The sequence below is a fragment of the Eretmochelys imbricata genome, chromosome 9 (assembly GCF_965152235.1).
Source record: "Eretmochelys imbricata isolate rEreImb1 chromosome 9, rEreImb1.hap1, whole genome shotgun sequence".
Lineage (NCBI taxonomy): Eukaryota > Metazoa > Chordata > Testudines > Cheloniidae > Eretmochelys > Eretmochelys imbricata.
The window spans coordinates 29,853,980-29,874,944 of NC_135580.1; positions in this window are offsets into that span (position 1 = coordinate 29,853,980).

Consider the following 20,965-nt stretch of genomic DNA (forward strand, 5'->3'; position numbering starts at 1 on the left):
TATATAAATAGATCAGAGAACATTTTAATTTCAGCCAATTGTCAGCTCACATGTTGGATAACTCTCTGATTTGTGGGGAAGTTCTGCATCGCTGTTAATAAAACTGCCCTGTCTTTGCAGTCTCCATTTTGTGAAATAACATGCTTTTGGAACAATATCACAAGAATTCAGATGTCCAGTCTATATATGCCTCTTCACAGACCATGGGGTAGCTGGAGAGGGTTTGAGAAATGGAGTTCTCCTTCTCCACCACTTCTCCAGGCAACTCATGTGGGAGGCAGCTATAATTTGCTGGGAGGCATGGAGGGCACAAGCATGGTAACAAGAATTGTGTGCAGTATTACCGACCCAGTAAGACATGTTTGGGTGGAGTGGAGTTTGGGCAATATCATACCCCCTCCCTCATCTCCTGTGTACTGGCAAGTGCTGGTAGGCCAGAATTAGGTGACTATAGATATACCGTTTTTAAAGGGGTAACAATTCTCTGTGCTGACTGTATCCCCTTATAGTGTAGTCAGCACTTCCATCCGTGACTATTTTTGGCCAAGACATAGGGAGACCCTTTGTGGTGATAATAGGTAACACAGATGGTGTTAGTTAATCTGGAAACTAAAAAGCCAGGAAGAAATACAGAGTCTGTGTCCAGTAGCCTTAATAAAGGATCCCCTTTCCATTCATTGCAAGAGTCCTGTCTCTCTTCTCCTAGCATGTTAATGAATGTCCAAACAACCAGTCACTTAAAAGTATCTAACTACCCGGAGTATCAAACAACCAGCAGAATTTCCAGCCTTAATTTATGAATAAACTACGAACAATAGAGTGATTTTTTTCCCTGATGCAATTTTCATGTTTATTATCAAGTTCCATACATCCAATGACAATCAGTTATGTGAACTGCATTTTATTTTCCCGCCCACTAACACCGTGATCCGTTTTACTTGCCTGAAACAAAGTATCATGCAATGACTTTAATTATTTAGTCATGACTTAGAATGCATGATATATGGGTATCATTATCAATAGCTGCAATATCAGGTCTCTTCTTTTTGGCAATTTAACATGAGGAAGATGCTCTTTGTTATTAACATCTGTTCGTCAGGGGCACAGTCCTTCTAAGCATTTACTAACACCTTCTGTTTTTGTCAGGAGAAGAGAAAGTGATCAAGAGCCTAATCAGTACCTAATTTAGCACTGATGTGTTTTCCTTTCTCTTACCATGCCTAAGATCTAAATTACCCCTTAAAATTACAGTATCTTTTAACATACTGCACAATAACTGGATCTAGCTAGATACAGACAGATATAGATATAAATGTAACACCTAAATAAGTGTTATGGTTGTGTGTGGGCTACAAGATGAAAAATAAGTTAATAAAAACATGGTGGAATTAGAAAATAAGATTACTGAATTGCTTTAACCATGAAGCCTTCTTCTAGCTATGAAAAATAGCTAATCTTATTTTTCCCCCATTAAGCTTGTTCCAGCTTTTCCACAGTCCAATGAAGGCCTCACAGCAGAAATGCCGCCTTTATGTTTACCTTGTAATTATAGCAGACATTTTATTAATCCTTTTAAGACTGGATCTTTAGTTAATAGTAAAACAAGGCTCTGATCTCTGCTTCCCTTTCTCTTATGATGATACTGTCTGGAGGCACTGTGCCATCTGTACTGTGCAGAGTTAAGATCCAGTAACTTTCCCATTTCAATGAAACTGGAAGCATCATCGCACTCTGTAAGGCAAGATCGCAGAACTTTTCTGCAGACCCCATTAAAAAAATGATGTCTATGCAGAGTCTCCGTTCTGCAAATATTACCAATGCCAGCCAGGCTTAACAATTTCAGTGCTCCAGACCAGGATCTTACGTTCTTCTTAGAAGAGAGCATCAGAATCTGAGCATCTAGATAAAAGAGGAAACTTCTCATGAATATACTCTGCATGATTAAAACTCTACCTCCCTATGGTTTAGACCTGGAAGACATTTTAATTATCTATTTAACATCTTGCTATTTCTGGAATTCTGACTGTGAAAGTTTCTGACACAGTGTTTCATGGAGTATCCTTTTCTCATACTGTGCTTTTTTTATACTCCAGATGCACAGTAAACAACAAAAGTTTTTTTTTTTATCTTTTATTCTGCACCAGATAAAAAGCAGAAGGTAACTAAGAGAAAAACTTTAAAAACGGTATATTTTAATAGGGGATATCTATTGTGGATATCTAGTGGATGTTTATAATGTAAAAGGTCCATAATAATCTGTCAAATATACTTTGCTAGATACTGAAATATCTTTTTTTGCTAGATAGATAAATGTGCATGTCTGAAAAATCTAACCACAAACATCACTGCAAATATAATCTTAATATCAGCACATGAAATACTGTATATACAAGCCTTTTTATCTTCATTTTTTGAAGACAAGTATATTCAGATATTAAGTGTGTGTGTATAATTAACCCCTGCCCAGTATAGATAGGCATAGATGGAAGTCAATTTACACACACACACACACACACACACACACAGACATATAATATCTGAATATTTTTGTCTACAAGAAATATATATATATATATATATATATATATATATATATATATAAATCATTGGGTTTAGTGATAGTCATTGCCATCCTATCAGCCTAAAATAAACAAAGCACAAAAAAATCATTGGCACTCTAATCAGGTGCATCTCTTGACTTTAGACCCTTGGGTAGGTGCTACTGAATCTTTAGTATGATTTTTTCCAATCTAATCCAGACTACAAGGCACAATTCACAGCGTAAGTGAGGATTTATTCATAGTATATGTAAATATAGGTATCAGGTTTCTAGTATAGAAGTGACCATGAAAATAGATGGCTTAAAGTTGGTATGGGAGTGATTATGTTAATAATGTGTTAAGTGTTTGAACATGCCCATTAGGAACTAGAAATCTTCAGAACCCTGAGCAAACTCAGTCTGAGTTGAGTGATTGTGCAGTTCATAAAACTGCTGTACCTTCTCTTGAACCAGACAGACTAAACATATATGAGGTCAGAAGCTTTATCAAACTAAAAGTGGAGAGATTATTTTCTCTAAATCTGTTGGATTTGGAATGAGCAAAAGATTGAGGGCAAAATACTGGCCCCATGGAAGTCAATGATAAAACTCCCATTGACTTCAGTGGGGCCAAGACTTCACTCTGAGTTGTTTTTTCATTGCAAAGGGGCTGTAGAGAAAGCACCTAAGGTGTAGGTAATGACATTCTTTCATAGGACAGTGTCAGTGCAGGAATATGATGGTCTTACTTGGTAGGAAGAGAGAAATGGGGGAGGATGGTTTAATGGATTTGCTTTCATACACTTTAAGGCTAGAAGGAACCATTATGATCATCTAGTCTGACTTCCTGAATAACATGGGCCATAGAACTTCACCAAGTAATTCTTGCATCAAGCCCATAACTTCTGCTTGAGCTACAGTGTATCTTTTGGAAAGACATCTGACGTCAATTCAAACATTTCAAGTGACAGAATCTATCGCATCCCTAGGTATGTTATTCCAAAAGTTAATTATCCTCAGTGTTAAAAATTTTCACCTTATTTTTGGTATATGTTTGTCTAGCTTCAGCTTCTAGCTATTGGAGATTGTTATGCCTTTGTCTGCTAGATTAAAGAGCTCTCTATTGTCAGAAACTGCCTTCCCACATAAATACTTTTAGAATGTGATTACATAATCTTTTACAATCTATTAGTTTATCCAAGAGAAGGTACTTTTGAATCTCACACTGTAAAACAGGTGTTCCAGACCTCAAATGATTCTTGTATCTCTTTCCTGAACCCTTTCTAATTCAGCATCCTTTTTAAAGTGTGCATACCAGTGCTGGACACGGTATTCCAGTAACAGTCTCACTAATGCGTTATATAGTGGTAATAATGCCTCCTGGCTGCTACTCAGTTTTCCTCTGTTATAGGTCCAAGGACTGCATTTGCTCTCTCAGCCACTGTATTACGCTAGGAGCTCATTCATGTTCAGTTTGTTATCCATCATGAACCCCAAAACTGTTTGTTGAATCACGGCTTTTCAAAATACAGTACTCCATTCTAGGAGCGTTTGGGGACTTATATTCTGTGTGGAGCATGGTGGCAAGTGCAGACACTGTCAGCAGCCAGTGAGGAACTGCTAGTAGAGTATTTCACACTATGCCTCCTGAGTCAGTTATGCCTCTGAGCTGAGTAAGTTTGGAGCAGCTGGAGCAGCCCTTGAGAGCACCAGATTTTTCTTGAAAATACGGATGCAGTGCTACTTCCCAAAACTACATCTCAGGCCTTGCCTCTCAGAACACAGGAAAGCCAGAGTGTTTTGCACTCTTGGCTGTGACCAAAACCAGTCTTTAAAAATAACATATATGCCCAACTGCAAGAAGCGTACATAAATGGGCACTGAAATGGCTAGGTTTTGAAATTTTTGGCAATACTGTAAGAGCACCCACAGCTCCCACTGTTGCTCAACACCTCTGTAAAACAGGCCATATATAAACAAACATCCATACCATACTTCTATCACTGCTCCTAGTTTATGGTAACAAGCCATAAGAATATGGACGGTCAGGAGTATTTGTTAGTATAACACCTAACTTTATTATCAATTAATTAAGTCTCACAATGACAAAAGGAAATGCAGAGAGTCCAGCTATTTAAAATGGTTCTGTACTCGGGTGGTTAGTGTTAATAGGAATAACTTAAAGTTGTAGCCTGGAAAATGTCAGATCCCAAAATGCTCTGCCATTCCCCACCCCACCCGAGGAAAAGTGTTTTTTTGGCCGCAAAAACAACCTAAAAAAATTCTGAGGTAGCCCAAAGCCAATTTCAACCTTGAAATGTGAAATATGAATAGTGTAGATATTAGGGACCAGATACATTTACCATGCCTCATCCTTACTTCTCAAGTAGTCCCAATGGGCCAGATTGTGACACACACCTACCTCTTCCCTTACACATACTGATGAGGAGTTATTCATGCAAGTGGTTCCAATGAATTCAATGGGACTGGCCACTTGAGTGACCACTCACTAATGTGATTAAGTGGTTCATAATCAAAGGTATCACTGAGCATGTGTGAGGGTATTGAAGTATGCCCCCCTCCCCCCGCCGCCTGCCCAGAAAAAGAGAGAGTAATTTCCTTAGAGTGATTCAATGAGAGAGAGAGAGAGAGAAAGAGAGTCAAAGGTGCCTGGATTTAGATCACAGGAAGAGAAGATGACTGTAATATTTTTGTGTCATGTCTATATTTTTAAAACACTTGTAAATTACTCTCTGATGCCATGCAAGTATGAAATGCAATTAAGCTTTTGGAAGCAAAAATATTCCTTGTATTAGATGAAGGACTTGCTGTGTGCAGAGTAAAATTAGCTGCTTTGTAATACACTATTTGGATATTATAAAGTTAGTCATAAGTAGGACGACATAGGTTTAATTTTGTCAAATGGAGTCCATGGTGGCTGGGTCTAGAAACAGAAAAATGTGGCATTCTTAGTTCCCAGAATTCCACTTTGATCTCAATTCATGACCAATCTTTGGATAAGCATTGCAAGTTGTTTCAAACTATCTAGACAGTTGGGGGTGTTTTTTTGTTTGTTAGGGACTAGCGGCTTTTAAAAACATATATTAATAAAATATTTTTTCTCGTGGGAGTGCTAGATTGACTGCACTAGAACAAGTCTTCCGGTTATTCACAGAATAGGTGTGGCACAGGTATTGGCAGCACAAGCATTCAGATTTGGTCCCCATAATGTGATTTTTCTCTCTGATCTGGAGGGAGAACCTTAAGGGCCTACAAAGTAAGTGCTGTCTCCATCGTCATCATATATAGAGAAATATATGGTTTACACTGAAACTACTGCAAAGGGTTCATAGATCCCAGGCCCAGAAGGGACCACTGTGATCATCTAGACTGACATCCTGTATAACACAGGCCTTAGAATTAGATTCCTAGAGCAGATCTTTTCAAAAAATATCCAATTTTGATTTGAAAATTGCCAGTGATGGAGAATCCACCATGACCCTTGGAAAATTGTTCCAATGGTTAATTACTCTCACTGATTAAAATTTATGCCTTATTTCCAGTCTGAATTTGTCTAGATTCAACTTCCAGCCACTAGATCATGTTACACTTTTTTACATTACAGGTTTCTTCTGTGGTGGAGCAATGCTTTTCCCATGAGGTTCAGACAGGACTAACTTTAAATGACTTTGCATCCAGATAATTCAGTTGTAGGTCTATTCATTTCAATCATGGAGAATCTTAAAAATAGTGCTTTTCAGGAAGTGGTCATGTTTATGTCTAAGGGTGTATCTACATTGCTATTAAACACCCATGGCTGGCTCCAGCCTGAGACTGAACATCTACATTGAAATTTTACAGCCCTGCAGATTGAACCCCATGAGCCCAAGTCAGCTGTCATGAGCCAGTCACGGGTGTTTAAGAGCAGTGTAGACATACCCTTAAAAGACCCACTCATATGCTGCTTTAGGGGTTGGGTATAAATCTTTAGTGCTCTCATGAATATTTTAAGCTGGGTAACACAAACATCTGGAAGCTTGCACATTCAGAATTCTGTAACAACATCTCCAACTGGTTATTTCACTTCTTTGGTCTATAAAAATGCCCCTTCTCATTCCTCATGTATTATTCATATATACCTTAAATTTAATTACTAACCCACTAAAGTTAAAATCACACTACTCCTCAAATATAAACACGATCACACTGTAGGTGAGAACACATTATACCCTCTACATAATGATTATCATGCTGAGGTAAGGTTGCCACCTTTTTTCTGTTAAGCCACAAAGGTTTTTCTGTATATAACTTTTTTCTTCCTACATGTTCACATAGCGCTTTTTCTTACCTGTATAACAAATCCAGCCTTTTAAAATTCTTCCTCTGTTGTGTCTTTTCCTCTGAACATTAGTTTCTTACATTTCAATCTCACCTTTCCTATCGTTTAGCTGTTGTGTCTGCCACATGCTAAAGTGGTGTAAGCCAGTTAGGGAAGTCTCTTGTTTGCTAGTTAAACTCACTCTGGGTGTGTCCTTTATGTTCCTACAACCGATGCTCAGTTGGAGATCCTTTTTTTAGCACAGGGAACACCTCTACAAACTGAGCCAAAGTAGTATCCTATTTTGGCTGAGCCAGTAGGATCAATGCTCACCTTATCTCACCTGAAAGTCCTTGTTTTCAGACACCACACTTGTTCCCCAGACAATTTTGGGATCCTGTACTGAAAAAAAAGAAACACCATAGCAAAACATTTTTTATTGTTAGGCTGTTGGCTACAATGGATTCGTGTGCAGCAGGAGAGCATAATTTGATGGGCTGGCAGGCATACTTGTATTTGCATGACAAAAGAATTATGCTGGAATTCCAAAAACACCTGCTAAGGAAGATGCCATCTTAATAAAGTTAGTTTTGCAGCCTGGAATGTGGCACATGAGCAGGAGCAATAGAAAGCTACCAAAGCTCGACTGCTCTCTTTGGTAATTAGCATTTGTAAATTAAATTTCTGGGTCTTTAAAATGAGCGATAAACTATGGAATGATTCCTATGTTGGTCAATACACAAAATAAAAATGGGGACAATTAGGACAGGCAATATATAGATTGTGATGGTCTTTGTTTGTGGGGAGCATTGCCTAGTGGTCAGGGCTTAGGTCCTTCCACATGGAGAGAGTGATTTTGGTAGGGGAGAGTGGGCCCTCCCACTCCACCTTGCTCCAGAGCAGGGCCTGGAGAAAAAGTCAGCATTTTGGTGATCTTTTCTGGCTCTATGCTGAATTTGAAAGGCGTAGGGTGACAGGTGAGACAGGTACCAGCACATAAGCTGGGGGGTTGTGTTCTTAATGGCATTTAACTACCTCCAGGGGTCATGGTTGGTGACAAGCTTGAATGAATTTCCCAGAAGGTAATATCATAGAGTCCACAGCCCATTTCGCAGCAAGACTTCCCTTTTCTGTTACAGAATATGCCTGTTCCCGTGGGAACAGCTTATGGCTCAAGTACAGTAATGGGTATTCTGCTGCAAGAGAGTACCCAGTCCCATTTCTGAAGCATTGGTCTGTAAAATTAATTCTTTTGAGAATCAGGACTGAACAGGACAGGCTCTTTACACAGGAGTTCTTTTCCTTTCTGAAAGGCCTTTTTGCAGGCTTTGGACCAGTGTACCTTCTTGGGGCTACTGTCCTTAACTAGGTCAGTGAAAGGTACTGTGGTCATCAAAAACCCTGGCACAGATTGGCAGTAGTAGCCTGCAAGCCCCAAATACTTTCTGACTTCATGATGTGACGTGGACATGCTTTGAGGGCCTGGACTTTACTCACAAGGGGCCAGACTTGGCCCTTCCCTTAAGTATATCCCAGATAGTTGGTTTCTTCCTTCCCCGTCTTGCACTTTGTGTGGTTTGCCATTAGCACAGCCTGCAGTAGGGACCAAAGGACAGCAGTAATGTGTACTAGAGGTTCATAAGGTGCATAAGCCATGTGGTTGCAGAACTCAATCCACGAACCACTGAAATGCTGCCAGGACACTGTAGAGGTCTAATGGGTGTGGAAAAGGCAGTTCTCTGGTGCGAGTAGGATCTGCAAATACCCCTTCATTAGGTCTGATGTAGTGATATACCAGGCCTCACCCAGCCTGTCTAATAGCTCATCTACTTGGGACAAGGAGTAGGCATCAAATCTGGAGATCACGACCAGGCTTCGTCACGTGAGATTCTTCAATGACCCTCAGCTCCAACATCACCTGGACTTCTAGCTTCACATTCTCTTGCATTTTTGAAGGGTTCTCCTGAACAAGTTGCCCAGATTCCAATTGGATGTGGTGATGCATGTGGGTCTGCCCCAGCCAGGAAGAGAACACCATCAAGAACGCTTTTAGGAGGTTTCTCACCTGGGCCCTCTGTTCTAGGCAGAGGTGTTCCCCCATAGTTATAGAGTCGGGGCCAGTGTGCTGGACACATGGGGCTCCGATTTTGGCTTGGGGGCAAGGGCCATAAATATGCCTTCTCACTCCTTCCATGACTTTACAAGGCTAACATGATAGATCTGTGTGGCTTTCCTCTTGTCAGCCTACCTAATTTCATTGTTAACTGGCCTGACTTTTAGTACTGCTTAGTAGTAGGGTGCCTGCCATTTGGCAAGTAACTTGGACTCTGTACTTGGGAGCAGAAGGAGTACTTGATTCACCTGGCTTCAGTGCATGCACATGCATCCCTTTCTTGTAGGCTCGCTCCTGGGTCCGTTGAGCATTAAGGAGGTTTTATTTGGCAAAGGCTACTAGGTTCTTGAGCCTCTCCTGGAGCTTCAGCATGTATGATAGGACATTCTCTGTTCTAGGAACCTGCCCTTTCCACGTCTCTCGGACCAAGTCAAGAATTTCCAGAGCCATTTCCCATACGAGAGTTCAAATGGGGAGAACCCAGTAGATGATTGGGGGACTTCTTGAATAGGAAATGATGGGGGTGGGAGTATCAGCTGATCCCAATGACAGAAGTCTTCAGGCATAAACTTTTTTAACATCCTCTTCGGGGTCTGCTTGAATCAATCAACTAGCTTCTTTGTCTGTGAGCGATAGACCAATGTGTGTGAGATCTTTATTTTCAGAAGATCACATACCTGTTTCAGCAGCCGAGGTGTAAAGTTAGTGCCTTGATCCATGAGCCTGGCCACAAGTGAGCTGTTCTGCTCCCTTTTAACTTCTCCTCCAGCCTGTGCATCTCTTGCAGGTATAGCAGGGTAGGGCTGGCTGAGCCCAGAGCAGCTCCTTAACCCCTTGTTGTCCAGCATGGGCTTTGTATATGCCATCACATAGCTATATGAAGAAGGAAAGAAATGGATATTGGGGAAATCATGTTGTGTTTAATTATGCTGTGTACTTCCTTAAATGCATGTCTGACGAAATTACTCAAAACTGATCATTTATTTGCTTATATGATTGTTGATGGTACAGCAGTGGCAAAACAAGAACCCTTCATTTCAAAGGCAAATTTGAGTTTATATTTGTTTTCATTAGCTGGCTAGCAACAGTCAGAGTTGTGAAATTAATTTCATTTGTTGACTCAGTTACAAAATTTACACTTCGTGCAATGAGGAAAATCATTCACAAATGCTGGAGAGAGAGACAGATACAGATTCTAATGTGTTAATCAGGGGATTCTATTAGAAACCACTTTGCAACCTTAACTACAGTTTCCCCCCTAGAAATAGCTTTTAAGGCCTGCTCTTCAAGAATCAGTCACATTCTCATCTGTGCATGTTCAATTGCAGGCCTAGTGTTTGCACACACTATTTACATGTGTACACAGCTTTCCAAGAGATACCTATATAAACCATTGCATGTGCAAATCTTGGATTTGTGCATGTACATAAAGTAGAGAGTGTGCAAAGAAGGTGACCAACTGCACGCACTCAAGTGTGTGTCAATGAGATTACCATCTGATATAGTGTGAATTGTACAGATATACATCACATATACACACAGAAATATATAGGGAAGAAGAATGTATGAACTTTGACTAAGCCCCATTATCTACTATTACTTAATGAAGGGAGTGAAGATTATATTTGGTACCCATTTATGGTGCAGAATGTTGTTAATATACTGTCCAATATTCTGCTTTCTCTCTTGGGGTCTGGTTCTGATCTCTTTGTACACCTATATAACTCTCTTTGAAGACAGCGGTAGGTTTGGATGCAAAACGGATGCAGGATCATGTGCTTGTTCCAGATTTTAAATGTATACTTTATTGTCAGACCTCCTAGCAACAAACAACTGCAGATCTGAAGAAGAGTTTGATTGAAAATTTCAAACACAAATTAATCACTGTCACAGTGGTTTGGAACATTGGCAGTTTGACAATTAGTACCATTAGTATACAGTAGATGTTTCAAGTGAAAAATAAACCAAAATACCTGGTTCCATAACTTCCATTCCATTTCTGTGCTAAATTCTATTTCATCCATCTTCCTCCTTTCTTTTATTACACTCCTGATTTTAAAACAAAATCAAAAACAGGAAGTTGCACACAAAGAACTAACGAAATAATGTAAATGTCTTGCATAAATATGTTAAATGCCTGGAAATCCAACTAACATTTCTCATTGTGCTTTACTCATGCCTCTATACCAAACAATACAGTACACATGGTACATTTTTCTCAGACCTCTGCATTACCTAGGGTCAACAGCATATATGTATATATGGAGTGAGAAATCTTAAATTTTAATTTCTTGGGTTGTGTAGAATTAAAATCCTTACTGTTGTTCAAATGCAGGTTTTGTGTTTATTATAGAAATCCCATCAGTGAAGGTGCTATGTGTAGGATTTCACCTTATGTTCAAGAAACATAAATACTTATGTATAAAATACATTAAAGCAGAATAAACAATCAGTCAAGCAATCTAAATACATGGTAATATCCTATCTGCAATAGTATCTCCACCCAAACAAATGTGCAGTGTTGAGAACTCCCTCTGGTAAGATTCCCAAACCTCTCTTCAGGTAGCTGGCTACAGCAGACTACCAAAACAAATCTCTTCCCATGATCAAGGTCAGAGTTGGGTCAGTCATTCACAGAGTATTACATCTTTTCTCAGAAACAGGAAGCATTTGATATCTGATTTCCCTGTACACCATTCTTTGACTGAAGATGGATTTTCCTTTTGTTTCCAAGGTGGTAAAAAAAAATTGTGTTAAAATTGTTATGTGTACTTAAATGTAATGACTGATAGACACTTAACACTGTGATATATAGCGCTCTGGAAAAACATTACGGGAATGTATAGTCTCTGGTATTCCAAAATTCTCTAGTGTACTGTTTATGAAGGTCCTAGGTTATCCTTCATGAAACAACCTATTTTATTTGGGGCACTGGTGTATGGTTGGGGTACTTATGCAAAATGTAAGAATCATTATTTCCATATCTACAAATGATACTTTTATCTAAATGTATATTGTTTTAGGCCATATAAAATGACTAGTAAGTAATACAGATTTCACATTTTACACAGTTAATTTCCTTGTTCTTCACAAGAAATCTTTGGAAGTAATTATATCTAGGATTTTTTATAGACTAAAATTATATGTATTTAGATAAAAATGCCATTTGTACTTATGCAAATGCTGTGAATATTACACACCCCAACTATATGCTTGTGCTTCAAGTGAAAAATTCCAGTATGCCTCAGTTTCATCTTTAGCCACCTGAAATCTTGATTTCACTAACTTTATTCTCAGCTGCTCTGTTACTGATGCACCCCAAATTCCGAATAAAGTTAATGAGAAAGCTAGGCTCAAAACTCCCACTAAAGTTACCATGGGAGTTTTAGAGTCATAAGGAATCCAGGATTGTGGTTCAGAGCGAAAATTTTCATAAGTGCCCACCGATCTTCAATGTTTTAATTTTTGTGCTTTCAATTTGAGATATTTTGTTGCAGATTTCTAAGAAGTGCTAAGCACCTGCAACTCTACTGGCTTGTTTAACAAAGTCCACGGGAAAAAAAAGCATGGAAGCATTTCAGTGTGAACTGGGTCAGGAACACAATAGTGGAACAAAATTGCGCATAATAATAAAGCCCTAGTAGATCTCTGCCTTCATCTAAGTCATCAGAAAAGTGTTTCTTTACAGTTCCACCAGCTCATATGTCCAAAGTATTAAAGATACTGGCAACTCATGGAGATGTGAAGAATTCCACGGTTCTCCCTCACATATACCATGGGGCAGTCCAAAATGTAGACATGTTTGGGAAGTAGTAAACTTAAGAATAAAGTCAATATTGAAGACTTCTTCTCTTTGTTGTCGGGCTCATGCAACCTGAAGCTCACACTTACAGATTTACAAGAATGCCTGTTCTGATTAATTTCATTGGCAAAGAAATGTGAGCTACAAATTTATGGATATCACCTCTGCCTCCCATTATAGAAAGCTAGCACAGTGAATTAAATGACATGACATTTCTTGCCACAAACTTGATGACACTAGGTCTTTACTTTTAGACTTGTTTGGTTGATATAACTATTGAATAGTGATGTGTAGGGGAATTTTGTTGATGGACCTGTTGGAAAAAATACTGAAGAAAAGATAGTTCTTGACTGGAGTCACTTCTATTTGATGGCAATTTCCTGGTGACTGTGCATGATAGTTGTTCTGTCTCAGGGGCTGGCTATGTTCTGTGTGGCTTATGCCTTGTTTCTCTTCCTTGCTTTGGGTTTTTTTCTGAGTTTTCTTGCAACATAAAGCAGTAAAAAAAGTAAAAGATTATTCTGTGACAAGATGAACATGGCATCATGTTATGCTTACCTTTTTGTTTTGGGCTCCCTCCCCCTGCCCCTTATTTTATTGTCTTCATCACTTCCAGGTTAGGCTACTACAACACACGTTAGCTCAGGGTCAACGTATGTGCAATACAGAAGCAACAATATGTGTAGCTCACAGAAACCAGCCTCTTGTGAGCATATCACTGATGGTCCATGAACCCCACAGGCTCTCAATATGCCTTGTAAATTTAAAAAAATCCTGGTCCTAATCCAGGCCTGGCAAGAGAGTTTTGGGGCCCCACTACGTCATGGTTGCCAAGGACTCTCTGCTTCCCATTTCATCCCAGTTACAGATGTTTTGGGGGCTTCTGAGGCTTGAGGCCCCAGTACAATTGCCCTTGCTTCCTCTGCTCTTGTCAGCCCTGTCTTAATGTAGCATTGAGTGGCCTACGCCAGCATCAAATTACAACATTCACACTGGCTCAGCTAAGATTCTTAGTGTATTGAAGGGTGAAGCCAAGTATCTATCCATCCCCTGCTCTTCCTCACCCACCTACTCCCAGGATCCACAGTGCACAAGCCCATGTAGAAGTGCAGGGGAGGTTCTTTTAAGGGCTGTCCATAAATTAGGTAACAGATTAGGGGGTGAGTGAATCCTTAATTTTGCTTGAGTGTTTCAATGTTACAAGGTGTGTGTGTGGGGGGGGGTCCTTGAAAATCATCCAAATGTGTTACATAACTTATGGGTCAGCCCCATACTCCCTTGCCTGGACACACAGACCAAGCCACTATCCATCTGTAGGATGTTTTTAGTTTTAGTTCTGGTTTTAGCATCTCAGCATCCTCCATTCTTCCTGAGAGAGCGAGATAGGAAATGATGCAAATCTTGCTATAAAGTGGGGGGAGTTTTCTAGAGTTAAACATGTTCTAGTCTCTTTTCTGCTTCAGAAATAGCAATTGCATGACCATAAGGACTACAGGCTCCTGAGGTGGTCAAGGAAAAAAAATAATTTGAAAGGGTTGTTTTAGGGCTCATTAGCTCCTCTTTACCCTTTTAGCCTCCAGTTCTCAAGGAGAGATCATTTAAAAGTTTTCCTTTCTTTTGACAGAAGGGGCTCAAACTACAATCTCCATAACTTTCTTCTTCATAATCAGTGCCACAGTTTCTACTAGCCAACCAGGAAGATGAGAGTGAGTTTGGAGGTACGAGTGCTGATCATAATTCATAATTTTATTCAATAGAAACTCTAATTTTAATGCTAGCGAGGCATCTCTTTTAACTCTGTTAATGTTGTGACTATTGTGAAGGGTTCTTTGAGTTGTGGTTGGGATTTTTGATTTAATATAAGAGAGGAAAACTAAAAGGTGGAAGTTGTTGGGTATTTTTCCCCCATAGGAAAAAAAAAACGTGTAAAATGCTGGATTAGTGCAATAAATACAGTGGTCCTTTCATCCAAATAGCCCACATCATTAAAAAAGAAACACACACAATGTACCTTTTGGTTTCTCCTCTGTAATTATGCTAACAAGTGTCATGCTGAGAAAGGATTATGGCTGATGGACAATCAAAGACAATGCTTCCTTCATGGTAAAAAGGTGTGAAAAGATATAGGCACTAGAGCTGGAGTTATTAGGCATACCTGCAGGAGGCCCCTATGACTAAGTTAGGCCAAGAGATGCTAAAGTATAGAAAATGCTTAGTCACTATTATAAGCTCTTCAATGACATTTTGTAACACCTTTGATTCTAAAGGAAAAGCCACAATGCAAATATTCCTCTGACAGGTTCTACTTAGTGTTTATCACTCAGCATGGCAGCCATGACACCTGGTTGAGTAAAAATCCCAGTGGGAGGCTAGCACTCGGCCTACCAGCAGGATATGGGCACCTGCAGCATCTGAAAGAACAAGACTAAAGATTAAAGAGGTAGGAAGGGCCTATGGAATAAGCCCTCTTCCAATTTTATTCTGTATCCCATAAAATAAGAGAATGGAATTAAAAGGCAAAAATCAAAGGAAATGTTGTATAACGCCCTCTAATACTCTGTATCAACATTATTATTCTTTCTTTGGAATGTTCTAAAGAATGACTAAAGTAAGATATCCAGGAGAGAGACAACAAAAAGGCCTTTCAGTTTAATCACATTATCAAGTGATTATGATACATTTTGATATAATTTATACACAATATGGTTCAGTCCGTTTTTTATTCAATCTTTCTCTCCTGAAAATATTTTCCTTCAATTTCAAAGAACAAGATTTAAAGATTGGGTCTCTTTTATTTCCTTTTTGTAGCAGAATGTTTATATTATGACTTTAAGATTAGTTTCTAACTTTTTTGTGTGTGCCACTCTTTAAAACAGCATAATAATTGTATTTTGCCTCGTTTCTTACTGTACGGGCTATTGATATTAGCCTGTGAAAACCCCTGCTCTACAATTGAACTAATCATAAAATACTAAGTAAACATCTCTTTGCATCAAGAATATATATTAAGTTACATTCCACACAGACAATGTGAAATAAAAATATTGTACCTTAGAAATGGGTATCTAATACAAATGTTATTAATGTACCTCCCAAAGACTGCTCAGAGGCAAAGGTGACCACAAGGGCAGAGGTAGATGGTTACAAGCTGCCTTCTCTAACATCTGTGTAAACAGTAGAACTCAAAGTTCCAAGGCCTGCAGTTTCAAATATTATACTACAAAAAAGTCTCTCTCTGTAACTGTACTAAGATATTGCCTGTAGTATCTATTTTTTTTCTACACTGCTGCTGGTATTATTTAAGGAAAATACCAGAAGACCACCAAGGAAGAAAGGGGCAGAAAGAGGACACAGGAATAATAAATGCAAAGATTTAATTGACACGGTAGCTGTTCATACTATCTGGTCTTTTTTGGGGATGTTATCCTTTGCATACTAATAATGCTAATCTTCTAAGGAACCATATTGAACTGGCTCATAAAAAACAACCAACATTCCAAAAATAAAGTTTCTTTTATTTTTTGTATTATGTTGTTCCCAAGAGCAAAATATTTTAAGTGTTAGAACAGGTAAGGAGGGTGTTTATAACAAAGTTTGATTTCAGTGAAAGGCAGCTAATAGTGTTAGCTGACAGTGCCATAAACAAATATGGCAATGTACAACACTTTGTACATTAAAATCAAAAGAAGGATGATTTTATGTTCAAAACAGGGAATAGGGAGTACTCAAGGCTTGGTCTAGATTCTATTTTCAACTGTTTCCTAGACCTTCTGTGTGACTTTGGTCAAGTCAACTATTGCCTGATTCGAGACCCTACCTTCACTTCTCTGTGCACAATGTTCTTGGTGTGACACTTGAATAATTTTAACATTTGCAGGTATTACAGTTTTCACTGCAGATGTATTTGTCCAAATGGGTTTTGTGGATGCAAATTTTAACACTTGCCTGCATCTGCAAGGTGCAGCCTCATGTGTGTATGTAGAAGAAGAGACAAGATAAGGCAAAACTGAAAATCTGGATTTAAATCTCTCTGAATCTTAGATTTTGTCCCCACACCCTTCTCTCTAATGGGATAGTAATAGCTACCAACCATACAGACTTGAAATAAATCTAAAGTCGATAATACTTGTAAATACAGAATTATGGTTGGGGAGGAAATCTTAAAATGACGCTTCCTTGCAAATAGTTATTTAAGCTGGTAGTCACAAATTGAGTTAGGCTCATTTAATTTGTTGGCAATTTCAAAAAAGTCCCCCCAAAATCATTTTGGGTCAACCAAAAAATTGTTTCCATAAAATCACTGACCATTTTTAAATTTATACATTAAAAAAATTAAATTAAAGGAAATTGTAAAAAAAGAGTAATTTTAAAACAAACAAAAAATTCATTCTGAAAATGTTGAAACAAAACTTTGTGCCCCCTCCCAAAGGTCCCCCTAATGACCAATTTGGCAAAATTGGCACAAACTCACAAAATGTTTGTGGTGTTGAATCTACATTTTAAACAAACAAAAAAAAAAAGTTTCAGATGAAATATTTCACCCATCTCTAATCAGGAATGGTCCTTAACCTTCTAAACCAAAGGTAATTACACCCAGTTTATTGTCGTTTTGTCTTTCCTCAGGAGAAGTATGTTCAAGCTAAAAGCCTCCCTTTTGCTACAGAACACATTATAATAAACTGGTTAGTGTATATGTACTGCTGTAGCACTGGTTTTGAAACTGTGGGGCACACTCCCCTTGGGTGGAATGACAAGGTTATCGTGGAAGTGTGAGGTGGGGCACGGGGCAGAGGCCAGCCAGATGTCTGGTTCAGGGCAGGGCAGCAGTGGGGAGAGCATGCAGGGAGACTCCAGCAGTCAGAGTGAGGGGGTAATGCAGTCCCACCCTGCCCTGACAAGCCCTGTCCCGCTGCAGGAGTGGCTTGCTGCTCTCCCCTTCCTGACCACTGGGACACACTGTGTGCTCTCCCTATTGCCGTCCTGCCCCGGCCGGGATGCCCCGCCAGCCAAAGCCCCTCATGTTTTAAACACTCCAGAGCCTGCAGGAGCTAGAGGATCTAGGCATGGGGAAGGGAGGGCAAAGAACCCCAGGCCGCTTCGTGCTGGACTGCCATGGGCTCCTCTGGGGTTAGAGCCAGCAGGGTCCTGCCACTGCCCCAGGTGTGAGACACTCACTCCCCTCAGTCAGTCAGTTTGTGTCATGTACAGGCAGGAGTAGCAGGGGGAGAGGGGGCAGTCAAGTAATTCCCATGGAGAAGGGAGGACGCAGCAAAAAAACAAGAATTCAGGAACCTGTGTTCTGTAGGAAGGAATCAAAACTGATCAGCCGTGTCACAGGCACTGCAGTGATAATCTTGAGACTCTCTTTTAGATTAAATGGTAGGGGGTTGTTCTTTTGGAGTAGGAAAGCTGGGCTCTCTCATTGCTTTTGTGGTGAAGTTCTGAGTGGCCCAGGTGTGAAACATAGTGTTTACAAGGAAGTCCATATATGTTACAGTGTGTTTAGTGTGGTTATAGTCTGAAAAATGACTTTGTAAAAATGGGATTGTGTAGTCCTAAACTTTGCTTTCTCAGTAGCTTCTAGATAAAATCTGCTCAGTCTGTGGGTAAGCAGTTGTTTTTATTTTTGTTTTACTGACAGTCCTGTAAACAATCAAATTGGGCTCTTTCTGACTGATGTATCATCAGTCATAAGATCCTGGAGTCAGAACAAGACCATGTCTTATTATATGTTTTTTTTACCTTGCCAGTCACAATGGGGCCTTCATCTTGACTGGGATCTTTAGCTACTCTAAACAATAAATAATAATAACAAACAATGTTGTTGATGATACACAGTCAGAATAGAATCCTGCTCACTTTTCTAGAATTCTATAACTATGGCTAACAGGAGTAAAATCTTGTAAACTGATTTTGGTCAGAAAGGTAAGCAGGTATGGCCCTAAATACAGACAAAGAAGCAGGTCCATTTTGTAAAATGGAACTCTCTTACTTTAGAACTACCCTTTTACAGCACAGTCATTTCCTTGATGTAGGTATTCTCTCTCATCTTTGAGGTTCCCCAAGGGCAAAACTCAATTTTTTCCTTATTATTCCCATACTAAATATACATTTCTTATTGCTGAAAGGTGTGAAACTAGTTTAGCACCTTTTGAAACATTGCATAAAAACAGGAATAGAACAAAAAACAAAAACAAAATACAAAACAACAGCAGCAGCCAGGGAAACTATTGTCCTTGGCAGTAGGAGAAAAACAGAAAGGTTTGTTGAAACTGTTTGTGAGCCTGGGGTATTTCTTGTTGAGGATAATTATTAAACCATTATATTATAATTTAACTCAAACCCTTTTCCTTAAGGGAAATTGCATAAGAATGATGCAAGAATTTCCTGAACATTCCCTCACACAGTTAGAATCATAGATATTAGAGATGGAAAAGACCTACTAATTCATCTAATCCATGCCCAGTGAAGAAATGGTTCCCTGCAATACAGTTATTATCAATTATCAAATCTAAATTTTAAATGTGTGAAGAAATGGAGATTGCATGAGATTTTTTACTTTATTATTTTAAATATGATTAATTCAGGCACATCCTAAATTTTTCATGTGCAACATTATGGATGCAATTTCTGTGGTGACATGATAATAGTGTACAATTTTTTAAAGTTTGTGAACACCGACGTGAAAGAGGATCTGTCGGGGTGATTAACTAAGATGTTCAAGGCTGATATATTTGAGGATAAGAATGCATAGTTCAGAGCAATACTTGAAATTGGTGACTAAGCAGAGACCCAGATACCATGAGCAGCCCAATTCTTGCACGTACACTGCTTTTACACTAAAATAATTCCATTGATTTCAGTAGAGTTGCTCCTGATTCACATCAGTGCCAGTGAGATCAGAGTCAAAGTTCCATGTCCCTAAAGGACTTTGCCTAGAGGTAGGGGGCTTTTCTATTCTCACAGACAGCTTGTGTATATTCTACAGTCAGACACTTTCTGACTCCTAGAGGGGGAGTTGACTCTGAACAGCACCAGAATGCTATGTTCCTATTTGTCGCCTCTTGCTTGATTGACAATCACTGGAGAACTGACTTCCTCCTCCCTCCTCAGTGGTGGAACAGAGTCACAGTAAGGAATTACTAGGTAGGACAATCTCCTTTTAACCTATTTTTAGTAGACGTATTTTTACACTAGCACATTTCTTTAGTGACAAGAACAAAAATATCATTGTGATCACATCACCATTTACAATTTCCCAAATTTTATTTTAACCAGGCGTTAATGATGTATGGCAATGCTAGTAAGTAAATGAATATTTGAATTGCTGTACGTTATTTTAATAATTGCTCAGCTCACCATTTAAATTATCAAAGATCTTTACTTGTGCAATGTCATATAAATGCTCGAAATTAAAAATTAATCAACTCGATTTACGTAACTAAAAGCTGCCATCTAATGGAATATTTTTCAATAAGAAGACAGCAGTAATTATGCTGAAAAAATATTCGTTCCTGTAGTTTGAACGGTTACAGCAATTTCCACCAGGGGATTTCACAGTGAGAATCCAGTTCTGGGCAACAGTGATTAATATAATGGTTATTAATGAGAAGTCATTTTTGTACGTGTAAGGGTGTTTGGGTGTCAATGCTCTGAAAGCAATGTGTTTAGCATATTAATAAAAGATAGCATTGGATTGGTGACTTAGTAACCATATTGATTTTTTTCTCATTTTCTGTGATGTGAAAGGTCAATTAGACTTATAGAAACAATGGAGCCTTTCACAGCAGGGCCTATCATTTCTCTGTGCTGACATCTTTTTTAACCATGTACAAAGTTCATTAAATGTGCAAAAGTAGTAATGTTAAAAGGAAGAAAGTGATTGGGTCAGAGGTCACAAACCATGGCAAGCTGACAGCCTCTTGTGGATTACACCACAGGAGCTAAGTAATAGTGAGAATTGCCTTTCAGGTTGCCCACTGGGACTGAAGAGAGTGAAGTCGTAAGCAGCTAATACTATTGGGTTAATTAAAATGAATATTGGCAGTAGCTTTGTTTGTCTTTCATTGAGTGGGATGCTGTTAATGAAGTATTTTATACGGTTACATAACAATAGTGAATTTTGTCTTAAATAGCAGATTGCCAAATTTTCATATCTACTATGGCCAGTGTGAAAATAAACTAATATTGAAT